The sequence below is a fragment of the Chiloscyllium plagiosum genome, chromosome 12 (genome assembly GCF_004010195.1).
Source record: "Chiloscyllium plagiosum isolate BGI_BamShark_2017 chromosome 12, ASM401019v2, whole genome shotgun sequence".
NCBI lineage: Eukaryota > Metazoa > Chordata > Chondrichthyes > Orectolobiformes > Hemiscylliidae > Chiloscyllium > Chiloscyllium plagiosum.
This window is the reverse complement of record NC_057721.1, coordinates 20,822,072-20,844,114: the sequence shown is the minus strand read 5'-3', so window position 1 is coordinate 20,844,114 and position 22,043 is coordinate 20,822,072. Positions and strand designations below refer to the sequence as shown.

The 22,043-nt window shown below is 40.9% G+C and overlaps 1 protein-coding gene across 7 annotated transcripts in view; it reads left to right on the top strand.

The window, feature by feature from the left end:
- LOC122555053 (glutamate receptor ionotropic, kainate 1) overlaps positions 1 to 22,043 on the top strand; it is a 320,468-nt gene that overhangs the window by 178,299 nt on the left and 120,126 nt on the right. The gene's annotated exons all lie outside the window — the stretch shown is intronic.

Below are 22,043 nucleotides of genomic sequence, written 5' to 3'. Positions count from 1 at the left end.
TGGGTAATGGGATGATTGCTCCTGTAGTTGAGTATCTGGTCAGTGTGTGTGACTTTCCTGTAGACGCTGGTCTGTAGCTCTCCATTGTACACATAAGCAACATCCTTACCGGTATAAAGTTCACCATAGAGGAAAAGAGCAACAACAGACTCCCCTTCCTAGATGTCACAGTAGAAAGAACAGCCAATGGAGAGCTGCAGACCAGTGTCTACAGGAAAGAGACACACACAGATCAGATACTCAACTACATGACCAACTATCACTTGTATTCATATACACAGACCAAGAAGGACACCAGTTTGACTGGGACAATACATCCAACTGGGACAGGCTAACCAAAGACATGCACACAAATTCCTAGAGGCCTGGCATTCAAACCAGAACTCCATTAACAAAAAAAACAGGAGAAGATCCAAGATGGCAGCGACCCAGCAAGTCTGAGCCTGTAGTACACCACCCAAAACTTGGGCAAAGTGGGCTACCCGCCTCCACCACAACTTCCAAACCATTCAAAATAACTTTTACCTAATTCATTTGGTCATTCTGCATCAAGCTTGAGTAGTTTGGTGCAGTGCTAAAATGACAAAAGGAAAGAATACCTGCAGCTCGCAGCAGGCAGGAGCCCCTCCCCCATCCCCTCCCCCTCCAGCAACAGCAGAGATGTCCGCGGCTGCCTCGGGGCACTTACCTACGGTGGCTGCAGGAGAAGATCGACGTTTTCATAGAGGAATCTAGGTCCAGGTGGAAATCACTTTCGGTCATGCTGCAAAAGCACGACCGAGAGATTGAAAAGCTCGAACATCACGTTGGAGAGGCGGAGCTAAAGGCTGCGATCTCGGAAGCTGCTGCAGAGTCGGCCGTGGGCTGGGTCCGGACTCTCGAACAACGAGTACGGGCCTTAGAAGAACACATCGACAACCTCGAGAATCGGGGTCGCCAAACAAATATTCGTTTGCTGGGCCTTCCCGAATGGGAGGAGGAAGGCCAGCTTGCAGTGTTTTTCGAGCAGTGGCTCCCTCAGATGTTGAAGCTGGAGTCTGGGTCAGGCCAGGTGTGGGTAGAGTGGGTCCACTGGGTTGCTATATGCAGGCCCGGGTCAGACCAGCACCCCCGCCTGGGGGTGCTGTTCTGGCTTCAGTGTTACAGAGAGAAGCAAATGCTCCTGGAAGCCTCCAGAACCCTCGGGAAAGATCCCCAGGCCATGACATATAAAGGATCTAGGATTATGCTGTTCCAGGATTTCTCCCAAGCTTTGGTCTGCAAGAGAAGGGCGTTTGATGAAACGAAGAAGCATCTAAGGGACTTAAACATCCAGTATTCCTTGCGTTACCCAGCGAGGCTGTGTTTTAGTCACGAAGGATCTGTCTATAACTTTGGATCGCTGGAGAAGGCCAAAGAATTTTTGGACTCTCTTAAATAGACTGTAAGAATTAATCCGTGTGGTTAATGATGCTGTTTTGCTCCCCCTCCCCCGGTCTACCCTTTTTTTTCTTCTTGTTTCCTTTATTGTTTGATATTGTCTCCGGGGGGTAGGGAGGAGGCTTATTTGTTCTCCAGTAAGCGATTTCCTTTTCATTTATATAGGCCGAGCAGTTTAGTTGATTCGTGTGGGGGAGGGCGTTTGTTTTGTCCTACCTCATTTCTTTCTTAGAGCGGGGTTTTATTTTACTATGTGGTGCCTGGGTTGAGGGTGGGGCGCTGGTTGGGAGAGGATACGATGGGTTTACTGACAGGAAGTGATGCCCTCTGGGAGCAAGGGGGAAAATCTCTTTTTAAATGTGTTTTATATTTTTCTTATTTAGAAATAGTTTTTTTTTTACTATGTTAGTGTGAGTGCATTAAAGACTTTCTATTTTTGTGAATTTTCTACGGTCTATGCTCGGGGTGTTTTGAGTGGAGTTCCTCCTCCTGGGGGGTCTCAGACTTGCAAGGGCGATCATAGTTAGTCATTCGATTAAGTGGTGCACCTGGAATGTCAAGGGGAGTAATTCATCAATCAAAAGAAAGAAAATACTATCAAACCTCAAAAAAGAAAGGGTTGATATAGCTCTCTTCCAGGAGACACATTTACTGGGTAAAGAGCACTTGAAATTACAACAGGGAGGATTTGATCAGACCTTCTTTTCATCTTTTAGTTCAAAAAGTAGGGGAGTAGTCATTCTCATTCAGAAGAACCTTCCTTTCAAAATCTTAAGTCAGAAAAAGAATGAATCTGGATGGTATATACTGATCAAAGCCCTTATAAATGGAGAGGAGTATGGGATTTTGAATCTTTATTGTCCTCTGGCACACTCTTTCAAATTAATAATGGAAGCATTCTCCAAGCTTTCAGGGCTTGTCACACAATTATAGGAGGAGATTTTTATTGTATTATGGACCCAGAGGTAGACAGGATACCCAAGAGTACTGCGGGTATATCTCTTCGATCCAGACAATTGGCAGATTTGAATAAGGAGCTAGTATTAGTAGATGTGTGGAGGTGCCTTCACCCGCAAGGCAGAGATTTTTCTTTTTATTCTAATCCACATAAGTGTCACACTAGAATTAATATGTTTTTTGCTCCCTCTACCTTTCTGAATTCCATACTATTCTGCAAAATTGGTAATTAATAATCTCTGATCATGCTGCAGTGTACATGGAAATCAAGACTAGGGACAGTGAAGCGACCCCTCGACATTGGCGTATGGATTCTTTCTTAATGCAGGATAGTAAATTCATAAAATATTTTTCTCAAGAATTCAAAACCTTTTTGGAAATTAACACAGGTATGGCCAGTAACCCGTCGGTGATGTGGGCGACTTTTAAGGCCTATGCGTGGGGTCTGATCATTTCATCCTTGCGACCCAGAAAAAACAAAAGGGAGAACAACAGCGTCTACGCAATTAAGGCCTATGCGTGGGGTCTGATCATTCATACTCGGCGACCCAGAAAAAACAAAAGGGAGAACAACAGCGTCTACTCAAGGCTCGCTTGAAGGCAGCTGAGACAGCGTATGCTGATAGGCCCTCTGTGGCTAAATTACAAAGGATTACGGCCCTTAGGACAGCCCTGAATACTACACTTACCCAAATGGCAAAAAGGGAAATATTATTTGCAAAGCAATGACTTTATGAATATGGCGATAAACCTGGTAGATACCTAGTGTATCTTGCAAGGAAACAAAACAAATGGAAGCTATTGCGTCCATTAGGGAAAGTGCTGATACTTTGACTCATGATCATAAAAGGATCAACGCAATCTTCAGAGAGTTTTACTTTGATTTGTATAAATTGCAGGATTGTGAAAACAGAGCTAAGAAGATGGAGTCCTTTTTTAAAAGTCTGGCCTTTCCATACTTAACCCTGGAACAGGTGTCAATCCTGAATGCTCCCCTGACAACCCAGGAAGTACTTGACGCAATCAAGCAGCTTCAGAGCAGTAAAGCACCTGGCCCAGATGGATTCCAGGTTGAATTCTACAAAGAGTTTACAGGAGTACTGGCTGGTCCAGTTATGGACCATAATTACTCATATGGTCAGGGTTGCCTCCCCCCTTCGTTGAGAGAGGCGAATATCTCTCTCATTCTCAAAAAAGAAAGGCCCCAGAAGATTGCACATCATGCAGGCCAATATCTTTGTTAAATGTAGAGTTTAAAATTCTTTCTAAAACATTAGCATTGAGGTTGGAGAGGGTGTTACCACACATCATAAAAGAGGACCAGACAGGGTTTATCAAGAGCCGTAGATCATCTAATAATATTAGAAGGGTTTTGAATGTGATTCAAGTCTGTCATCAGGAAAGAATACCGGGAATAGTAGTCTCGTTGGATGCGGAGAAGGCATTTGACCGGGTTGAATGGTCATACCTATTTTACACACTGGAAAATTTCGGTGTCAGAAAGGTATTTGCTAAATGGGTCTCAACACTGTATAATGACCCCAAAGCAACCGTGATCGCCAATGGTTTAGGCTCGGATAGCTTCAGTGTGGGTAGGGGCTGTCGTCAGGGATGTCCTCTCTCACCATTGCTATTCACGCTAATAATTGAGCCACTAGCGAAAGCTATACAGGCTAATTCTAATATAAAAGCTCCGAGGGTTGGTATGGGTAAACATAAAATTACCCTTTATGCAGATGATGTTCTCCTTTTTCTTAGTAATCCATTGATGTCCGTGCCCCGCCTGATCCAAGTAATTTATTTATTTAGTGCGTTCTCAGGTTTTAGATTAGATTAGATTACTTACAGTATGGAAACAGGCCCTTCAGCCCAACAAGTCCACACTGACCCTCCGAAGAGCAACCCACCCAGACCCATTCCTGTACATTTACCCTTTCACCTAACACTGCAGGCAATTTATCATGGCCAATTCACCTAACCTGCACATTTTTGGACTGTAGGAAGAAACTGGAGCACCCGGAGGAAACCCATGCAGACACGAGGAGAATGTGCAAACTCCACACAGTCAGTTGCCTGAGGCAGGATTTGAACCCGGGTCTCTGGCGCTGTGAGGCAGATTACAAAATAAATTTCACAATATCTTGGTTAGGCAGAATAGCTCTAATTAAAATAAATATCTTGCCCCGTCTCCTATACCCTATGAGAACGCTCCCTGTGAGGCTACTGAGGCCGGCATTGCACAAACTATATGGTTGGCTTGGTTCTTTCCTCTGGAATCATAGACAGCCACTTATTAAGTTAAAGAAGCTGAAGCTTCCACAAGCAAGGGGAGGGCTGGATTTTCCAGACTTTAGGAAGTATCAGCTGATTCTCTATTAAGCGACATAGCTGATTGGGTCTAGCGTGACCCGCAATCAGTCTGGATGGGCATCGAGGCCTGTCAGGCAAAGTGTCCCCTTATTAATCTCCTATTTTTAGATAAAATGAAAGTCATTATGGACTATTGTAAAAACCCTATTGTATTAAACACAATTAAAGCCTGGAAGATAATGCGGCAAAATGAGGGCAACTCACAAAAAACCAGCCCTTATGCTCCTATAGTGGGAGCATGGGGTTTTCAACCGGGGCTCACAGACAGCACATTTAAATCCTGGAGGTCCAGGGGTATTTCCTACTTAGAGAATCTGTTCGATGGGGAGGTTATGATGTCTTTTGTTGAAACTTTATTGCTGGAACAGCACAGCAGGTCAGGCAGCATCCAGGGAACAGGAGATTCGACGTTTCGGGCACAGGCCCTTCTTCGGCCTGTGCCCGAAACGTCGAATCTCCTGTTCCCTGGATGCTGCCTGACCTGCTGTGCTGTTCCAGCAATAAAGTTTCAACTTTGATCTCCAGCATCTGCAGACCTCACTTTCTCCTCTATGATGTCTTTTGAACAGCTACACCAGAAATTTGGACTACCTAATGGAAACTCTTTCGGTACTTCCAAATTCGAGATTACGTACAGAAGAAGACTACGTTATTAGATTGCTCCTATAAATCAGATAGGGAATGAAAAGAGTTGTGGCCAATGGGTTTACCCTTGGTCAGCACTCTCTATCATTCACTACATAACGAAGTATCGGAAGACATGGAAGGATTGTTTAAAACATGGAATCAGGAATTGGGGTTGAAACTCTCTTCAGAAATGTGGGACATCTGAGAAAATGCCAGAAAGATCTCTATTTGTAATAGAACCCAAGCCATTCAATTAAAGAAACTCCATAGGGCTCATATAGCACCGGAACGATTGGCAAAATTTAGGGCAGGAGCATCTCCAATGTGTCCTAAATGTAAAATAGAGATAATCACTCTCACACACTGCTTATGGACATGTCACAAGATCCGCAAATACTGGGTCAGAATAGCAAATGCTCTGACAGAAATCTTGGGAGCAGAAATTAGGATGGATCCAGTATCTCTTCTCCTGGGCTTTTCAAGCCGTCCTTCACTGGGTGTGCACGGGAGGAAATTATTCTCCATTTTGTCCTTTTGTGCAAGGAAAAATATCTTAGTAAACTGGGTAGCTGAGGGCCCTCCAGGACTTTTGAATTGGTATAGGTTGGTCATGGAATGTATTCCTCTTGACTTCCTTACAAATATGGTGCGTCAAAAAACTGAATTATTTTATAAAATATGGCTGCCCTTTCTGAAGTATATAGATACAGATATTTTGGCCATTTTGTCAAGGGCTTTTATCTAGTTGTGGTAACAGTACTGGCTGGTCCGGGGACCCCCAGGGGGAGGAAGCCCGTACGAATACTGGTTTTATTATGAGTTGATGTTAATTCGTTCTAAGCATATACCTCATTATTTAATTATTATGTTTTTTTCCTTTTGAGTAATGTAAGATATTTTATTATACGTTTTGGTTAGTTATAGGTTAGATGAGTAGTTAGTTGAGTGTTTTTTTAATCTTTTCTCTTTGTTTGCAATGTTTTGGCTATTATTTATTTAATATTTAATTGTATATTAATGTTTGCATTTGTGTGTATTATTTTGTAAGTTTGTAATAATATATTATTAAAAAACGTTTTTTCTTCAATAAAATATCTCTCAGAAAAAACAAACAAATCAACTTGGACCCCATTTACCCACTTCTCAGAAAAAGAAGTGGAAATGATATTATCCACCACAACAGACCAAGGCAATAGAAAGCAGGATAGAACACTAGCGCTTTCACTTCATCGGAGGCTCACTGACGATGTTACCTAGCATGGTGACGAAACATTTGGGAAAAAACCTTCCAGCTCATTGAGCAAACGTACAACCTGATCCACAACCTGAGCTACAAATCTTCTCCAAAATTGTAATGTAATCTGGCAGAGTCAACATGGTTTTGTGAAAGATATGTCATGTTTGATTAATATACTGGAATTCTTTGAATAAGTAAAATTATTTAAATAAGAATAGGCAGCATAGATAAAAAGGAACCAATGGTTGTACATTATTTTGACTTTCAGAAGGCATTTGGCAAAGTGCTCCACCAAAAGGTTACAACATAAAATAAGATCAACATGGTATCAGGGATAACATAATAGCATGCATAGAGAATTGTTTGGCTAGTAGGAAGCAGAGGGTGGACATAAATGGGTCATTTTTGAGTTGCCAGAAAGTGACAAGTAGTGTACGATCGGGATCAGTGCTGGGGCCTCAGTTATTTGTATTTTGTATCTATGACATGGACGAAGGGACCAAATGTACAGTTGCTAAATGTGCTGATGATACAAAGACAGGAAAATAAGTTGTGAAGAGGATGTAAAGAGTCTACAAAGGATTGAGACAGTGGGCACACATTTGACAGCTGGAATACATGTGGGAAGTTATAAATTTGTCCACTTAGAAGGATAAGAACAGTATATTATTAAGAAGAACATAGAATATTATAGCGCAGCACAGGCCCTTTGGCTCATGATGTTGCACTGACCTGTGAAACCAATCTGAAGCCCATCTAACCTATACTATTCCATTTTTGTCCATATGTCTTTCCAATGACCATTTAAATGCCCTTAAAGTTGACAAGTCCACTACTGTTGTAGGCAGTGCATTCCATGCTCCTACTACGTTCTGAGTAAAGAAACTACCTCTGACATCTGTCCTGTATCTATCACCCTTCAATTTAAAGCCATGCCCCCTCACCATCTGAGGAAAAAGGATCTCACTGTCCAACCCTATCTAACCCTCTGATTATCTTATATATCTCAATTAAGTTACCTCTCAACCTTCTTCTTTCCAACAAAAACAGCCTCAAGTCCCTCAGCCTTTCCTCATAAGACCTTCCCTCCATACCAGGCAACATTGTAGTAAATCTCCTCTGAACCCTTTCCAAAGCTTCTACATCCTTCCTATAATGCGGTGACCAGAACTTTACGCAACACTCCCAAGTGCAGCCGCACCAGAGTTTTGTACAGCTGCAACATGACGTCATGGCTCCAAAACTCAATCCCTCTACCAATAAAAGCTAACACACCGTATGTCGTCTTAAACAACCCTATCAACCTAGGTGGCAACTTTCAGGGATCTATGTACCTAGACACCGAGATCTCTCTGCTCATCTACACTACCAAGAATCTTACTATTAACCCAGTACTCTGCATTCTTGTTGCTCCTTCCAAAGTGAATCACCTCACACTTTTCCACATTAGTCCAGCTCTGTAGCTTACCTATGTTCCTCTGTAAACTTCAACATCCTTCTGCACTATCCACAACTCCACCGACCTTCGCGTCATCCGCAACTTTAATAACCGATTCTTCTACACTCTCAACCAGGTCACTTATAAAAATGACAAACAGCAGTGGCCCCAAAGGATACACCACTAGTAACTGAACTCCAGGATGAAAATTTCTCATCAACCACCACGCTTCTTTCAGCTAGCCATTTCTGATCCAAACCACTAAATCACCTCAATCCCATGCCTCCATATTTTGTGCAATAGCCTACCATGGGGAACCTGATCAAAAGCCTTACTGAAATCTATATACACCACATCAACCACTTTACCCTCATCCACCTGTTTGGTCACCTTCTCAAAGAACTCAGTAAGTTTTGTGAGGCACAACCTACCCTTCACAAAACCGTGTTGACTATCCCTAATCAACTTATTCCTTTCTAAATGATTATAAATCCTATTTCTTATAACCTTCCCAACACTTTACCTACAACTGAAGTAAGGCTTACTGGTCTAAACATACCAGGGTTGTCCCTACTCCCCTTCTTGAACAAGAAAACAACATTGCATTCCCCCAGTCTTCTGACACTATTCCTATAGACAATGATGACATGAAGATCAAAGCCAAAGGCCCTGGCTTCCCAGAGAATTCTAGGATAAATCCCATCCGGCCCAGGGACTTATCTATTTTTTTCGCACTTTCCAGAATTGCTAAGGCCTCCTCCTTGTGAACCTCAATCCCATCCAGTCTAGTGGCCTGTATCTTAGTCTTGTCCTCGGCAAATGGCGATACATTGCAGCAATCTGCAATACAGGAACCTGCGTGTCCTGAATTACACAAGTTATTATGTTAAATAAGTAAAAGGCAAATAGAATCTTCTCGTTTAATAAGTGTGGTGGTTGCTTTAATTTGTAGAGCATTAGTGAAACCACATCTAGATTAATGTCTATACTTTTGGTCTGCTCATTTGAGAAAAAAATGTAAGTGCATTTGAGGCAGCTCAGTGAAAGCTCACTTGACTGATATCTGGGATGGGGGACAAACTTTCCATTGGAATTTAAAAGAATGAGAGGTGATATTATTAAGGCATAGAAGATTGTGAGGTGCCTTGACAGGGTGAGTACAGGGCAACAGTGAGTCAGCTGGAAAAATAAGGAGAAACTGGGAAAGTGAGATTTTCGACATTGAGATAAAAATGTCCTATTTTCCAGCAATGATTTAAACAGTGAGATGAGAATCTCACTAGCGAGTGGCAAAGGGTGCTGTTTGCATTCAATAACAACTCCGTACTACTTATCTCACCTCAATTAGTTTGCTATTCTCCCACACAGTAGGGAGAAACTAGATGGTGACAGTAGCCAACATAAAAGTTAGAGCAGATATTCAACTCCCCCTCCCACTCTGCCGAGGACATGGAGGTCCCGGGCCTCTTTCACCGCTGCTCCCTCACCACCAGACGCCTGGAGGAAGAACGCCTCATCTTCCACCTTGGAACACTTCAACCCCAGGGCATCAATGTGGACTTCAACAGTTTCCTCATTTCCCCTTCCCCTACCTCACCCTAGTTCCAACCTCCCAGCTCAGCACTGTCCCGCTCCTCGGATGCTGTGCTCTTCACTAATCCAGAATCTGGTTTCCAGCATCTGCAATCATTGTTTTACCTAGCTCCAGCTTACCATCTGCTGCTCCAGACCTCCACTGGCCAGAATTCCCTTAGTGAATCCATACTTAGTGACTGCCTGCAACTCCCTTCCACCCCACTCCACTGTCCACAGAGGTTGATATCGAATTCTAACCAGCCTCTCACCACAACATTATAGCACAACTCCGACTCAGTTAGAATACCAATTTCCACTTCAGTGTTACACTTAGAAGTGCACTAACACCTTGTGTTATAATGCTGCTGCCAGGCTACTTTGCATGCAGGGGGACAAGCATCTATCTCCTGGATTGGACAAAGGTGCAACTCAGGCTCTGAACCTGTCCTTTTTTTGCTGAATCATGTTGCGCCAACTTGGATGCTCACAATATTCCTGCTAAGTCTTGCTTTGACTTGCATTGCAGTATTTTGCTGCCTCAGTCAGAACTCATAGGCTCACAATATTTCTGTCTTGTCTTGCCTTGCCTTTTAGCACAAACACAAAACCAGACAATTTGTCATGTTTGTCAGCAGCGATCACTAAATGGGAGAGTTATGTTTCAGTGTAGCACCATGCTACGTCAGCCTCACACATGCTGCAGTGGGTGCCAGCAATTTACAACATAAGCACACTGCATCTTCTTCAAAATAAATAGAGAAGTCTCAAAGTCTAAGGAAAGTAGACCTTAGTCAAGTCAACAATGACTGTCTTCAATTGGGGTACTGGAACATCTTCTCCCATTAAGGCAAATATTCTCTCTTCACAGGGGCTGAGGTGGCAAATGTAGTTCACCCACTAAATGTCTCTTCTCTCTCCACATTATTGGTGGAATATTTTCTGTTGCACAGGCTGGGTTTAGGGGTGGGAATTGGATAGGTCCCAGCAGTAGCAAGTACTTCCACTGCTAGTGAGCCCAAAATAGTATGAGTGTGTTGCCATGAAGGTGTGGCGCGTACATAGTAAGGAGAGCAATGTGAGATAATTCACTCCAGCTCATCAGAGAAACCTTTCATGAAATTCCCCAAAATTGACAATTGGCCAAGTGGAGACACGGCGAAGATGAGTTCATTGAATACTCTTAAGCACCAAGTTATTAGATTCTGGACTAACAAGAGAGTCAGTGGATTATGGGTACTTGTGAATGTGGTGTTCAGGAAATCAGATCAGCCACGATCTTGTTAAATGGCAGAGCAGGCTTGAGGGGCCAAATGATCTCCTCCTGCTCCAAACTCATGCACACGGATTTCAGACTTGAGTAAAAATGCAAATGTTTATAGGAACCACAGGCCAACAAAAAATGCAAGCTGTGTTTGGGGTTTGATTTATTTTTAAAGCACAAGTTTGTTAAAGATACTAGGATAGTGAGAAAGGTTTTCATGCTTCTGGTAGACAGAAGATATTCAGGTGGAAGTAATTCTGAAATGCTTTGCCTTTGATCGACAAAGAAGTGTCATGACAAAAGTCAGGAAATGAAAAACAATATGAGCAATATCAATAGCAAAAGCAAATTGCCACGTATAATTTTAATCTCTCAAAATCATCAGTCTATTGAAATGATGCAGATTTTGAGTATATCATGAGGAAATAAAGCAGTCATATTTAAAGTAATTTGGAAATTGTTGCCACAGTCACAGCCTGATGCCTTTTTTTACTCAGTGGTCTATTTTTAGGTGCCTGATGCTTGCTGCAGCATAACTGCTTGTAAATATATTGCACATCACTCCTGGTTCCCAGCCAAATATAAGGAAGTGCAATTTAGCATTAAGCTGCCATCCAATTGGTACATCCGCTTTGGTGTTTCACAAAGACACTACTGAGTTTCCTTGGAAACGCACTTCTCAAACTCATGGCAATGTTGCTATTAATGCACCGTAATGGGTCATGTAGAATTACCACAGATATTTCTGAGAGTGGGAACCAAGATTTAAGTATGGCAAGATGATGGCCTAGTAATATTATCACGAGACTATTAATCCAGAGACCCAGGTAATGTTATAGGGTGTTTATAATGTTATAGGTATTCAAATTTCACCATCCGCCGTGGTGGGATTTGAATTTAATAAAAATCTGGAATTATGAGTCTCATGACCATAAATCCACTGTTTCTTTTTGGGAAAACCCATTTGGTTCACTAATTCCCTTTAGGGAAGGAAACTGCCATCCCTCACCTGCTCTGGTCTACATGCGATTCCAGATCCACAGCAATGTGATTGACTTTTAACTGCACTCTGGACAATTAAGGATGGATCATAAATGCTGGCCTAGCCAGCAACACCCTCATCTCAAGACTGAATTAAGAAAAATTCCCCTTCAGCGAAGCAAAAATCTCAGAATAAAATCATGAATATTGCAGAGTAATATGTGCAAAGGCCTTTGTGAGGTACATTAGAATCAAGTAGGAAGAAAAATTTTATTGTTCTGCATTAAAGTTTGGCTTTTTTTCATTAACATTTCAAATTTTAATGTCAACCGGCCTTTAGAATTCCAGAAACATTGGGATTTTAATAAAATCATTTTTCATATTATCATTCTTCAGTGACACATTGAGGACTATTTGTCTACTGCTTAACCCATTCACATTCTCTGTGCATGTGTCTTTTGTTATATTCTCAGATACCAACATTGGCAGCATATTGTATCTTCTGGATGCCAGTCACTGGTAGTTTGGGTAGTTCTCCCTTGCCTATCCTCCTTTCTACTCTCTTAAAAATAACAAAATTTAAGAGTTTAAACAGCCCCTAGTGAGTCTCTGTAATAGAAACAAAATCAAATGTTTATTGGAAACTTGGAGAATTCGAGTGGAAGCTTATTCAATTAAAATAACATTGTCTGAGGTGAGGACTCACTCCAGCCCCTGCAGTGTTCACTGGTCTATAAAGGCTTCTATAATGTCAGTGGACACCGAATCCTCCTTTCTATGGTGAGTGTAAAGGCCTGTCTATTACCAGCGGTAGGGGATAGACCACTGTAAAGACTTAATAAGAAGAGGCACTCATCTCGCACAACATGATTGTTTTTATATGTTAGCAATAGGTACAATTAACATCAGCTAATTAGCCTTAATTACAATTATTGAGAGCCATTTATGTATCATGTCTCTTTCCACTGGAATTTGAGCAATACTAGCTAGAAAATATTGTGTGACATCATCACATTGGGAGGATCTCAGTATAGCTCAACTCTTACCTCAGACTGTTACATCATTGTCACATGATAAAATTTTTATCACCAATTATCTGGCAGTTGCATAAAGGAATTATCAATTTCAGGCTATTAAAATAAAAATGAATCCTTTCCTGAGCAGTGAGACTGTTGCCGTGACCAGATTGTATGTTTGGAATTTTGGGAAAGCCATATTAGAAAATGCCAAGGTGACAGAGGTATGCCACACTGATGGAAATCTGAAATATAAGCAGAAGATGGTAGAAATATTCAGCAGGTCAGACAGCTTCTGTGCAGAGAAAGACAGAGTTTCAAATTTGAAGCAGCCTTGTTTCATTCCTGACAGTTGTTGTTTGAGCTGCTGACCAGTCAGCATTTTCTGGTTTGTTTGATTGAAGCACAGGACTGGGGCATTTCCAATGTCTGCTATCTTTATCGTTCTGGGTGGTAGAGGTCACAGCTTTGGGAGATAGTGTTGAAGAAGCATTGGTGAGATGGTGTAGTGGATCTTTTAGATGGTATGAGCAGTGTGTTAGTAATGGAGGGAATGAAAGTTGAAGGTATCTGGTGGGGTGCCAATTGAGCAGTTGCTTTGTCCTGGATTGTATTGAGCTTTTTTAAGTGTTTTTGAAGAAGGGTCACTGGACTCAAAACATTAACTCTACTGTCAGATCTGCTTAGTTTCTCCAGCAATTTTGGATTTTGTTTCAGATTTCCAGCACCTGCAGTTCGTTATTTTAGTTTGTATTTTTTGAGTGTTGTTTGAGCTGCATTCATTCAGAGAAACAGAGAGTGTTCCACCACACTCATGACTTGTGCTTTTCAGATGGCAGACAGGTATTGAAGAGACCACAGGTGTGTTACTTACTGCAGAATTCCTCAGTCCCAACTTGATTTGTAGTTGCTGTATTTATATGACTGGTTCAGTTCAGTTTCTAATCAATGGTATCACCCAGGAGTTTGATACTGAGGGATTCAGCAATGGTAATGCCATTGAATGTTAAGAAGGGTTGGTTGCCTACAACCATACTCATAGAGTCATAGAGGCATACAGCATGGAAACGGACCCTTTGGTTCAATTCATCCATTCCAACCAGATATCCTAAACTGTCTAGTCCCATTTGCCAATATTTGACCCATATCCCTCTATACCCTTCCTATTCATGTACCCATCCAGATGCCTCTTAAATGTTGTAATAGTATGCACCACCACCACATCCTGTGGTAGTTTGTTTCATGCACACACCACCCTCTGCATGAAAATGTTACCCTTCAGGTCAATTTTCAATCTTTCCCCAGTCATCTTAAACCTAGATTTAGTTACTTCCATAGATCATATTGTGGGAGATGGTGAAATTTGAATTACATGAAAAGTATCTGGAGTTTAAAAAATGCTAGCCTAACGGTGACCACGTAATCACTTTTAGGTGCTTGATGAACACATCTGGTTCATTCGGGAAGGAAAACTGTCATTCCAAACTGGTGTGCTCCACATGTAACTCCAGACCCACAAACAATGTGGCTGATATTTAACTGCTATCTAGAAATTTGAAACAGGCAGTAAATGTTGGCCTAGCCCACAATGCCAACATCCCATGAGTGATTACAAAAGTTTAGCTCTTTTGCAAGTTTCCTACATTGCTTGGCAGACAGTAATCCTGTTGTAGCTTCACCAGATTGACAACTAATTTTTAGATATCTCTGGTGCCAAATGCCAGTCTGCAGTTCTTGTTGACCCCTGCTTTTATGGTGATGGTGGTGACAAACGGGTTCGGGAAATGCTGGGCCGTGAGCTTGCGGATTGTGTTTGAGTTCAATTCTGCTTAGTCATTGCATAATACAACATGGAGAAAGACCTTTCGGTCCAAACAGTCCACACCAATCATGTTCCCAAACTAAACCAATTCCATTTGCCTGCGCTTAGTCCTTATCCCTCCAAACCTTTCCTATTCATGAACTTATCTAAATGTCTTTTAACTGTTGTAATTGTACCTGCATTCACCACATTATTTGGCAGTTCATTTCACACGTGAACCACTTTGTGTTTAAAAAAAAAGTTGACCCTCATGTCCTTTTTAAATCTTTCTTCTCTCACCTTAAAAATATGCCTCATAGTTTGAACTTCTCCACCCAAGGGACAAGACCCTTTTCATTCATCTTACCCTTGTCCCTCATGATTTTATAAACCTCAATAAGGTCAATCTTCAACTTCCTATGTTCCAGTGAAAAACGTTCCAGCCTTTCCGGTCTATATTTATATGCCAAGTCCTCCATTCCAGGCAACATCTTGGTAAATCTTTTCTGAAGCCTCTCCAGTTTAATAATTGGGGAATCAGAACTGGACATAGTATTCCAGAAGAGGCCTTACCAACATCCTATACAACCTCAACATGACATCTCAAATCCTTTTCCTCAAAGGTCTGAGCAATGAAGGCAAGTGTGCTAAATGCTTTTCTTTAATCACTCTGTTCATCTGTGAGTCAAATCTCAAAAAATTATATACCTAAATCCCAAGGAGTCTCTATTCTATATTACTACCCTGGAACCTACCAGTTATTGTATAAGTCTTATCTTTGTTTGTATAACCAAAATGCAATAGCTCACATTTATTCAAATTAAACTCCACAGCCCATTGCCCCAATTGATCAAGATCTCTTTGTGATCTTAGATAACCTTCTTCACTGTCTGCTATACCACCAATTTTGGTGTCATCTGCAAACTTACTAACTATGTCTCCTTTACTCTCATCTGAATCGTTTATACAAATGACAAACAAAAGTGGATCCAATACCGATCCTGTGAAACATCATTGGTCACAGGTCTCCAGTTCAAAAAACAACCCTCCGCCACACTCTCTGTTTCCTACGAAAAAGCCAATTTTTTATTCAATTGGCAAGCTCACCCTGAATCCAACTTTACTAATTAATCTACATTGTCAAAGGCTTTACTGATGTCCAAGTATACAATGTCTACCACTCCCTCAACAACCTTTTTGATTACTTTATTAAAGAACTCAATCAAGTTTGTGAGACATAATTTTCCTTGCACAAAACCAAGCTGATTATCCTGTATTAGTCTTGCCTCTGCAAATGCATGTAAGTTGTATTATTCAGAAACACCTCCACCAATTTACCAACCACCAAAGTCAAACTCGCAGGTCTATAGTTTTCAGACTTCTTCTTACAGCCTTTCTTAAACAATGACACAGCATTAACCACCCTCCAGTCCTCTGGTACTTCATCGTGTTTATAGTTGATAAAAATATTTTTGCTCAGAGCCCTGCAATTCATCCCTAAATTCCCACAATGTCCTGGGATAAATTTGATCAGGTCCAGGAAATTTATCAATCTTTATGTTCTGTATGACTTCCCACCTTGCCTCTTCTGCAATATGAACTCTTTTCATAACATCAATATTTATTTCCCTAAGTTCTCTAGCCACACACCGCCTCATGAATGCATAGTCTTGAGTTTCTATATCTGTTTGAAGTCTATCCTATAGTAATGGTGCCACACAATGCAATGGATATCCTCAGTATGAAAAAGATTTTCTATGAGCAGTGGGAATGAGCTTAGCTAGGCTAGTTCTAATAGACATGATGGAGCTATCAAATGATCACGTCAGGAATGAGGGACAAGGGCAGTTAAACTTAAAGTTACATAGTGATAGAGTGGTGTGAGACCCAGACATGCTTGCAGCAGCCATTCCTGTTTGCTTCATTCATCTGTTGTGCTGCCAGGTGTTCATTAATCTGATCAATGTATCCAGTGTTTGAATATCCTTGGTCATCTTGTTAGTTATGTTGGGTTTGTGTTTGGCCACCTTTCATTTTTTCCTGCTGCTTTCACTTCTTAACCTGATCAGACACGACTCAAAAGTCCATGGCATTCGAGTGAAGGAAAAAGGTGGATGAGAATGTTGTCAGCCGGGAAATAACAGATGAATGGAAGTGCAGAAGATGGGGAGGTGATAGTCAAGAATGTTTGGTGTGTCAGGGTACAGTGAACTGAAAGAACCATATTTAGTCCAGCACAGTGAGGTGTTTCATTCTTGGAAAACTTTCAAAAGCAATGTGATAGAGCCATCTGGTTCTAGATGGATGTAGGTAAGAAACAGGTGCATCTGAGTTAAATCAACATTGGTGCTTCAACCCACATCTGATGGCTTCCTTTATGCTTCACTCTTTAAAGTTGCGTTTTCAACCTGAATCATGAGTTTGTGAAATATTGATTCTTTAAATGTAAAGTTTGAATAGTTCACATTGTAAGAGGTAATCTTGTTGTTGTAGCTGAAACAGAGCTCACGAAAGAAAACAAATCATCCCTGCTGCCTTGGAGTGGAAGTGCACATCGCCTTCAAACTGCAGTTCCATACCTTTTAACATAGCAACTGTCTCTCATAGAACCGCCTTAATGTTACGATCATATAAGAAATGGTGAACTGACTTCCCTCTTGTCCATCTTCTTTGTTGGTCATAACAAAGATTTACATTCTTTTCAGCACACAGCAAACCTTTTACTTGCTAACCTTGAGAAAAATAATAAAGATGTGGATTCTGTGAAATCATATGAGCCCGCATACATACATATACACATGCATACACATCAGTACAAAGTTAAAAGGGAGTAATGTACAGTACAGAAGGAAGGAAAAGAACTATACAGCTTAGAATTCTTGTGTGTACTTGAGGAATAAGATTTTACCCTGATTTTAACCATGATTGGTTAGCCGGAATCCTGGTCTATAGCAAATATTGCTGTTAACTTTTAATTTTTTTTTTGTTTTCCTGATGTACCTTTGGAGTCATTGCTTTTAATGGGTGCTTTTCCTCTTGAGATACAGAAAGGGAATTCTTCCTCCAACCTGTGTTATGTTCGGCCTTTTAATATCCATTTCCGCTGCTCTGCCAAAAAGATTCGGAGATGCCGGTGTTGGACTAGGGTGTACAAACTTAAGAATCACACAACACCAGGTTATAGTCCAACAGCTTTAATTGGAGGCACACTAGCTTTTGGAGCGGCGCTCCTTCATCAGCTGGTAGTGGAGGGCTCAATCCTAACACACCGAATTTATAGCAAATATTTGCAGTGTCATGTAACTGAAATTATACATTGAAAAATTGCTTAGTCTGTTAAGCCTTTCATCTGTTAGGATACAGTGATAGTTTCACTTCTTTCATGTGTAAATCACAAAACCTTTTTTTTAAAAAGTTGCATTCTCGGGTTAGCTGTTAACAATGGTGATAGCTCGACAATATGTTGAAGGTGTTGGCTCCCTGTGTTCTCTGTCTATGCCATGATGTTTAGAAACTATCACTGTATCCTAACAGATGAAAGGCTTAACAGACTATCAATTTTTCAATGTATCATTTCAGTTACATCACACTGTAAAGTTTTGCTATAAATTCTGTGTTAGGCTGGAGTCCTCCACTACCAGCTGATGAAGGAGCGTCGCTCCAAAAGCTAGTGTGCTTCCAATTAAAGCTGTTGGACTATAACCTGGTGTTGTGTGATTTTTAACTCTGCCAAAAAGAGAGTTTCTTGAAACGGCAGCCTGTTTGTTCATTCTGTCCATTGAGTTCATTGTGTCCAGGCTTGGTGATTGTAGGCAATGTTTCCAACATATGAAGTTTCTCATAAATCAAAGTAGGAACTCGGAGTTTTTTCACACCTGCCATGCTTCTGGTTCAGACTGGCTTTTGCTTAATCCACATTGATTTTGGGAAACTTAGCCAACCCCCATGTGAGTCAGGTTACCCCGTGACTATTTTAAATGTTTTTTTTCCCCTTTTTAAAAACTATTTCAGTCATTGGAAGTTTCAGGTATTAGCTTGGTCTTTGGGATTCAAAGATGAATAATCCATATGGTGACATTGAAGCAGGTAGATGTTGAGGTGCAGGATTTTGTCTTACGATGTAATGTAGAGGTTTTAATGTATTTTGAAATTGAATATTTTGACTGCAGAATAGATTCTGACATAGATTAGGTATTGCATGTATGCTCAGAGTTGGGTTAATCTAGGATAGGGATCACAGCTTTGTAAAATAATAAGTTCTGCCTGATAAGCTTACTGGATTTCTTTGAGCAATAATTGAGAATATTGATGTAAGAATTATAGTTATTGTGGGTGATCAATTTTTTTTTATATATGATGCCACATGCAAAACTAAAGGAAAATTGTCAGTCTGGATAGTAACCAAAAGACTGAAAGCAGAAAGTAATGGGAATGGATTTTTTTGGACCGGCTGAATATAAATAGCTATTTTCCTGGGCCAGTGTTAAGATCAGGAGGGAAGGAAAGGCTGTTAAGTGGAACAGTAAAAGCCATCAACGAACAGAAACAGATGAGGATGACTAAAGAATATTAGGAGAATTAAAGCTTCAAGAGAGATGAACAGCCATAGGGTCGGTCTGGTATGCTATTGATTCTGAAAGAAAGGGAGAAGTGGACACATTTGTACACAGTGCACGTGCCTGTTTATGAGGTAACTTGAAGTATGACTGTAGATTGTAGACATCATCAACAAAGTCACAGTGACCCGCAGAATATGACAGCAGGTTCAGAAAAAGGTGCAGCTTAAATAGAAACTGAAAGATGAGTATTGAATGCCACCACACAGTAGGAATAATATTTATAAGGAGAAGTTGAAGTTCAAAAGAGATATATGGTGTACTGGCATGGAGAAATATTAACAGGAGTTGACTCAATTAGGGTAATGTATTTGAGAAGAGCAGGGATGTAGAAATCAAACCATACTTTCCATGAGAGACAACTGAATATATTACCAGAAAGAACTTGCATTAGCCAGATCACAGTGTCTCGATTACCACTGCTCCTTTGTTTAAAAGAATAATTCAAATTGGTGAAAAGGCACCATATGGTAGATTCCAGTTCTGAAAAGACAGAGAATTGTTTGAGGGGGAGAGTTTGAAACAATTAGATCTGTGGAGATTGGATAGTATGAACATGACTGGTCACACATCAATAACTCCATTCAACTTGAGCACTTGAACGCTTCAGGAAAGGTTGATCATTTCAGAAAGGTAAATTTCAGAAAAGTAAGGAAATGCAGTGGAAGCATATTGAAGTCCAGGAAAATTGAACACCTGAAATTATGAGATGACAATAACATGCTACAAATCTGATATATTAAAGAAAATATTGGAAACTCTCAGCTGGACAGGTAGCTCTGAATATCTTCTCCAATATCTTGAGCCTGTCTTTAAGTTTGAAAATCATCTTATCCCAATCATGGAAGTTTTAAATAGCCCTTCTGGTCTCAGTCCAGTTGTCTCCACTTCTGCTGCTTTAATTGGGAACTCAACACTGACAGATGATGGCTGTCTCTTTCCATTCAATGGCTTTGACCCTCCTACTTGCCAAGTGACTTCCTGCAGGTTGTTTGACTAAGTAGGACATTTCCCTCGCTGTCTGTTGTCTTGCTTGAGAATTTTTCTTGTCGCTGTTTAATTTCGTTCATTGCACTCTCACCTACCTTTATTGTATTGTCTCCTACAGAGTTTCTGAACTCTTTCCAGCCATCTGCAACTTTATGAATTCTGGCTGAAGTTGGAGTTCTGGGTTTGCATGGAGATTTTGGGGAGGTAGCACTATCTAGCCTTTCAGGTCATTTCCAAGCAAATTATTGACTTCTGGCATAATTAAATTTCAGATCATCTCGACTGACACCAGCCTAGTAATGAGTTCAGTCTTCAAATGTATTTTCACTAATGGTACCTCAACACCTTGTTCGGTTAATCCTTCAACTAACATGCTTGAATTTGCCCTATATGGGAAAACCTCAACTTCCCCTGCTAGCAGTCTCTGCAAGCAAGCAACGTCTCTGTTCTCCAGAAGCATAGGGTGTTCTTTCTCTTTTGCATGAAGTCCTGTAGCTTCTGTACCTTCCTTTGGTATTTATACACAGAGTGACTATATTTGTAGCAATGGATATGGGTTGTGCTGAAATGTTACCTGTGATTTTCTATATATGCCAACAATGCTCCTTTAGGTGATGTTGGATCAGACAGAATGGCCCTGTAACTCTGCTGCCTACATTTTTCCTTTCAAAATTTGGCGATTGGTCTTGCCACTTTGCTTCCTTGCTCTTTTTCCCAATACGATCGAGCTCCTTTCCTTCTGTTTCCATTTTCTCTTTTCCCTGCTGATATAGACCCACGGCTTAGGCCTGCTCTGATTCAATGGAGTGATTTAGTTCAAAGTCCTTGGCCATTACAGCAGCTACCTATGTAGAGGTAACTTTGTTCTTCAGGAATGTGTTATTATTGTCAGAGACAATTTTTGAACTCACCTAACACCAGTTCTCTTTTCACCCTCATCAAGCATGTTCTATTTTTAGATATCATATCCATCAGTTGAACACAATTTTGTTTGATTCTTTCAAATCCCAGATATATTTGTATAGGTTTCTTACATGAATTTCATGCCTGCTGCTGTGCTTCTGGCACAAGTTCGTAAGTACAGCTTGTCTCCTTAGTTTGTCTGAAAACAGCAATCAATTCAGGAGATAAGGTGGAAAAGATCTCTTGAGATTTTCCTATGAACTGACCCGAGATCATCAGTATCCACATATTTTTGGGGTAAACATGGTCTATCCTACGTTTGTGGAGGAAGGATTCAATGTCTCTGTCTTTGAATTTCATAGAATCATAAATCCCTTCAGCGTCGAAGCTGGCCATTCAGCCTATCGAGTCCACACCGACCCGCTGAAGAGCATTCCACCTAGACCCATCCCATCCCTGTAACCTCGCATTTCCCATGGCTAATCCACACAGCCTGCACATCCCCAAATACTGTGCACAATTTAGCATGGCCAATCCACCTAACTTGCACATCTTTGGAATTTGGGGAATTTTATGTCTTTGAAGCCTGTTTCAGTGTCATGGCCTTTTAGGCTATTATTAGGCAGAGTGAGATTCTTCCTTGCAGCTTCAAGTTGTCTAGCTTCTAATTCTGTGAGCTTGCAGCTCCAGTTCCAACTTGCCTGGTTAGAATTCCCTGTCCCTTTTTTTCTCTCCTCATTCTTACATTTCTTTCAGGGCCTGAAACTCTAGCACCTTTTCATTGTCTTGGAACTCTAGCTCCTTTTCTTCAACTTGCTGCTCTAACTGTTCCCTTTCTTGTTGAGGCTTTCC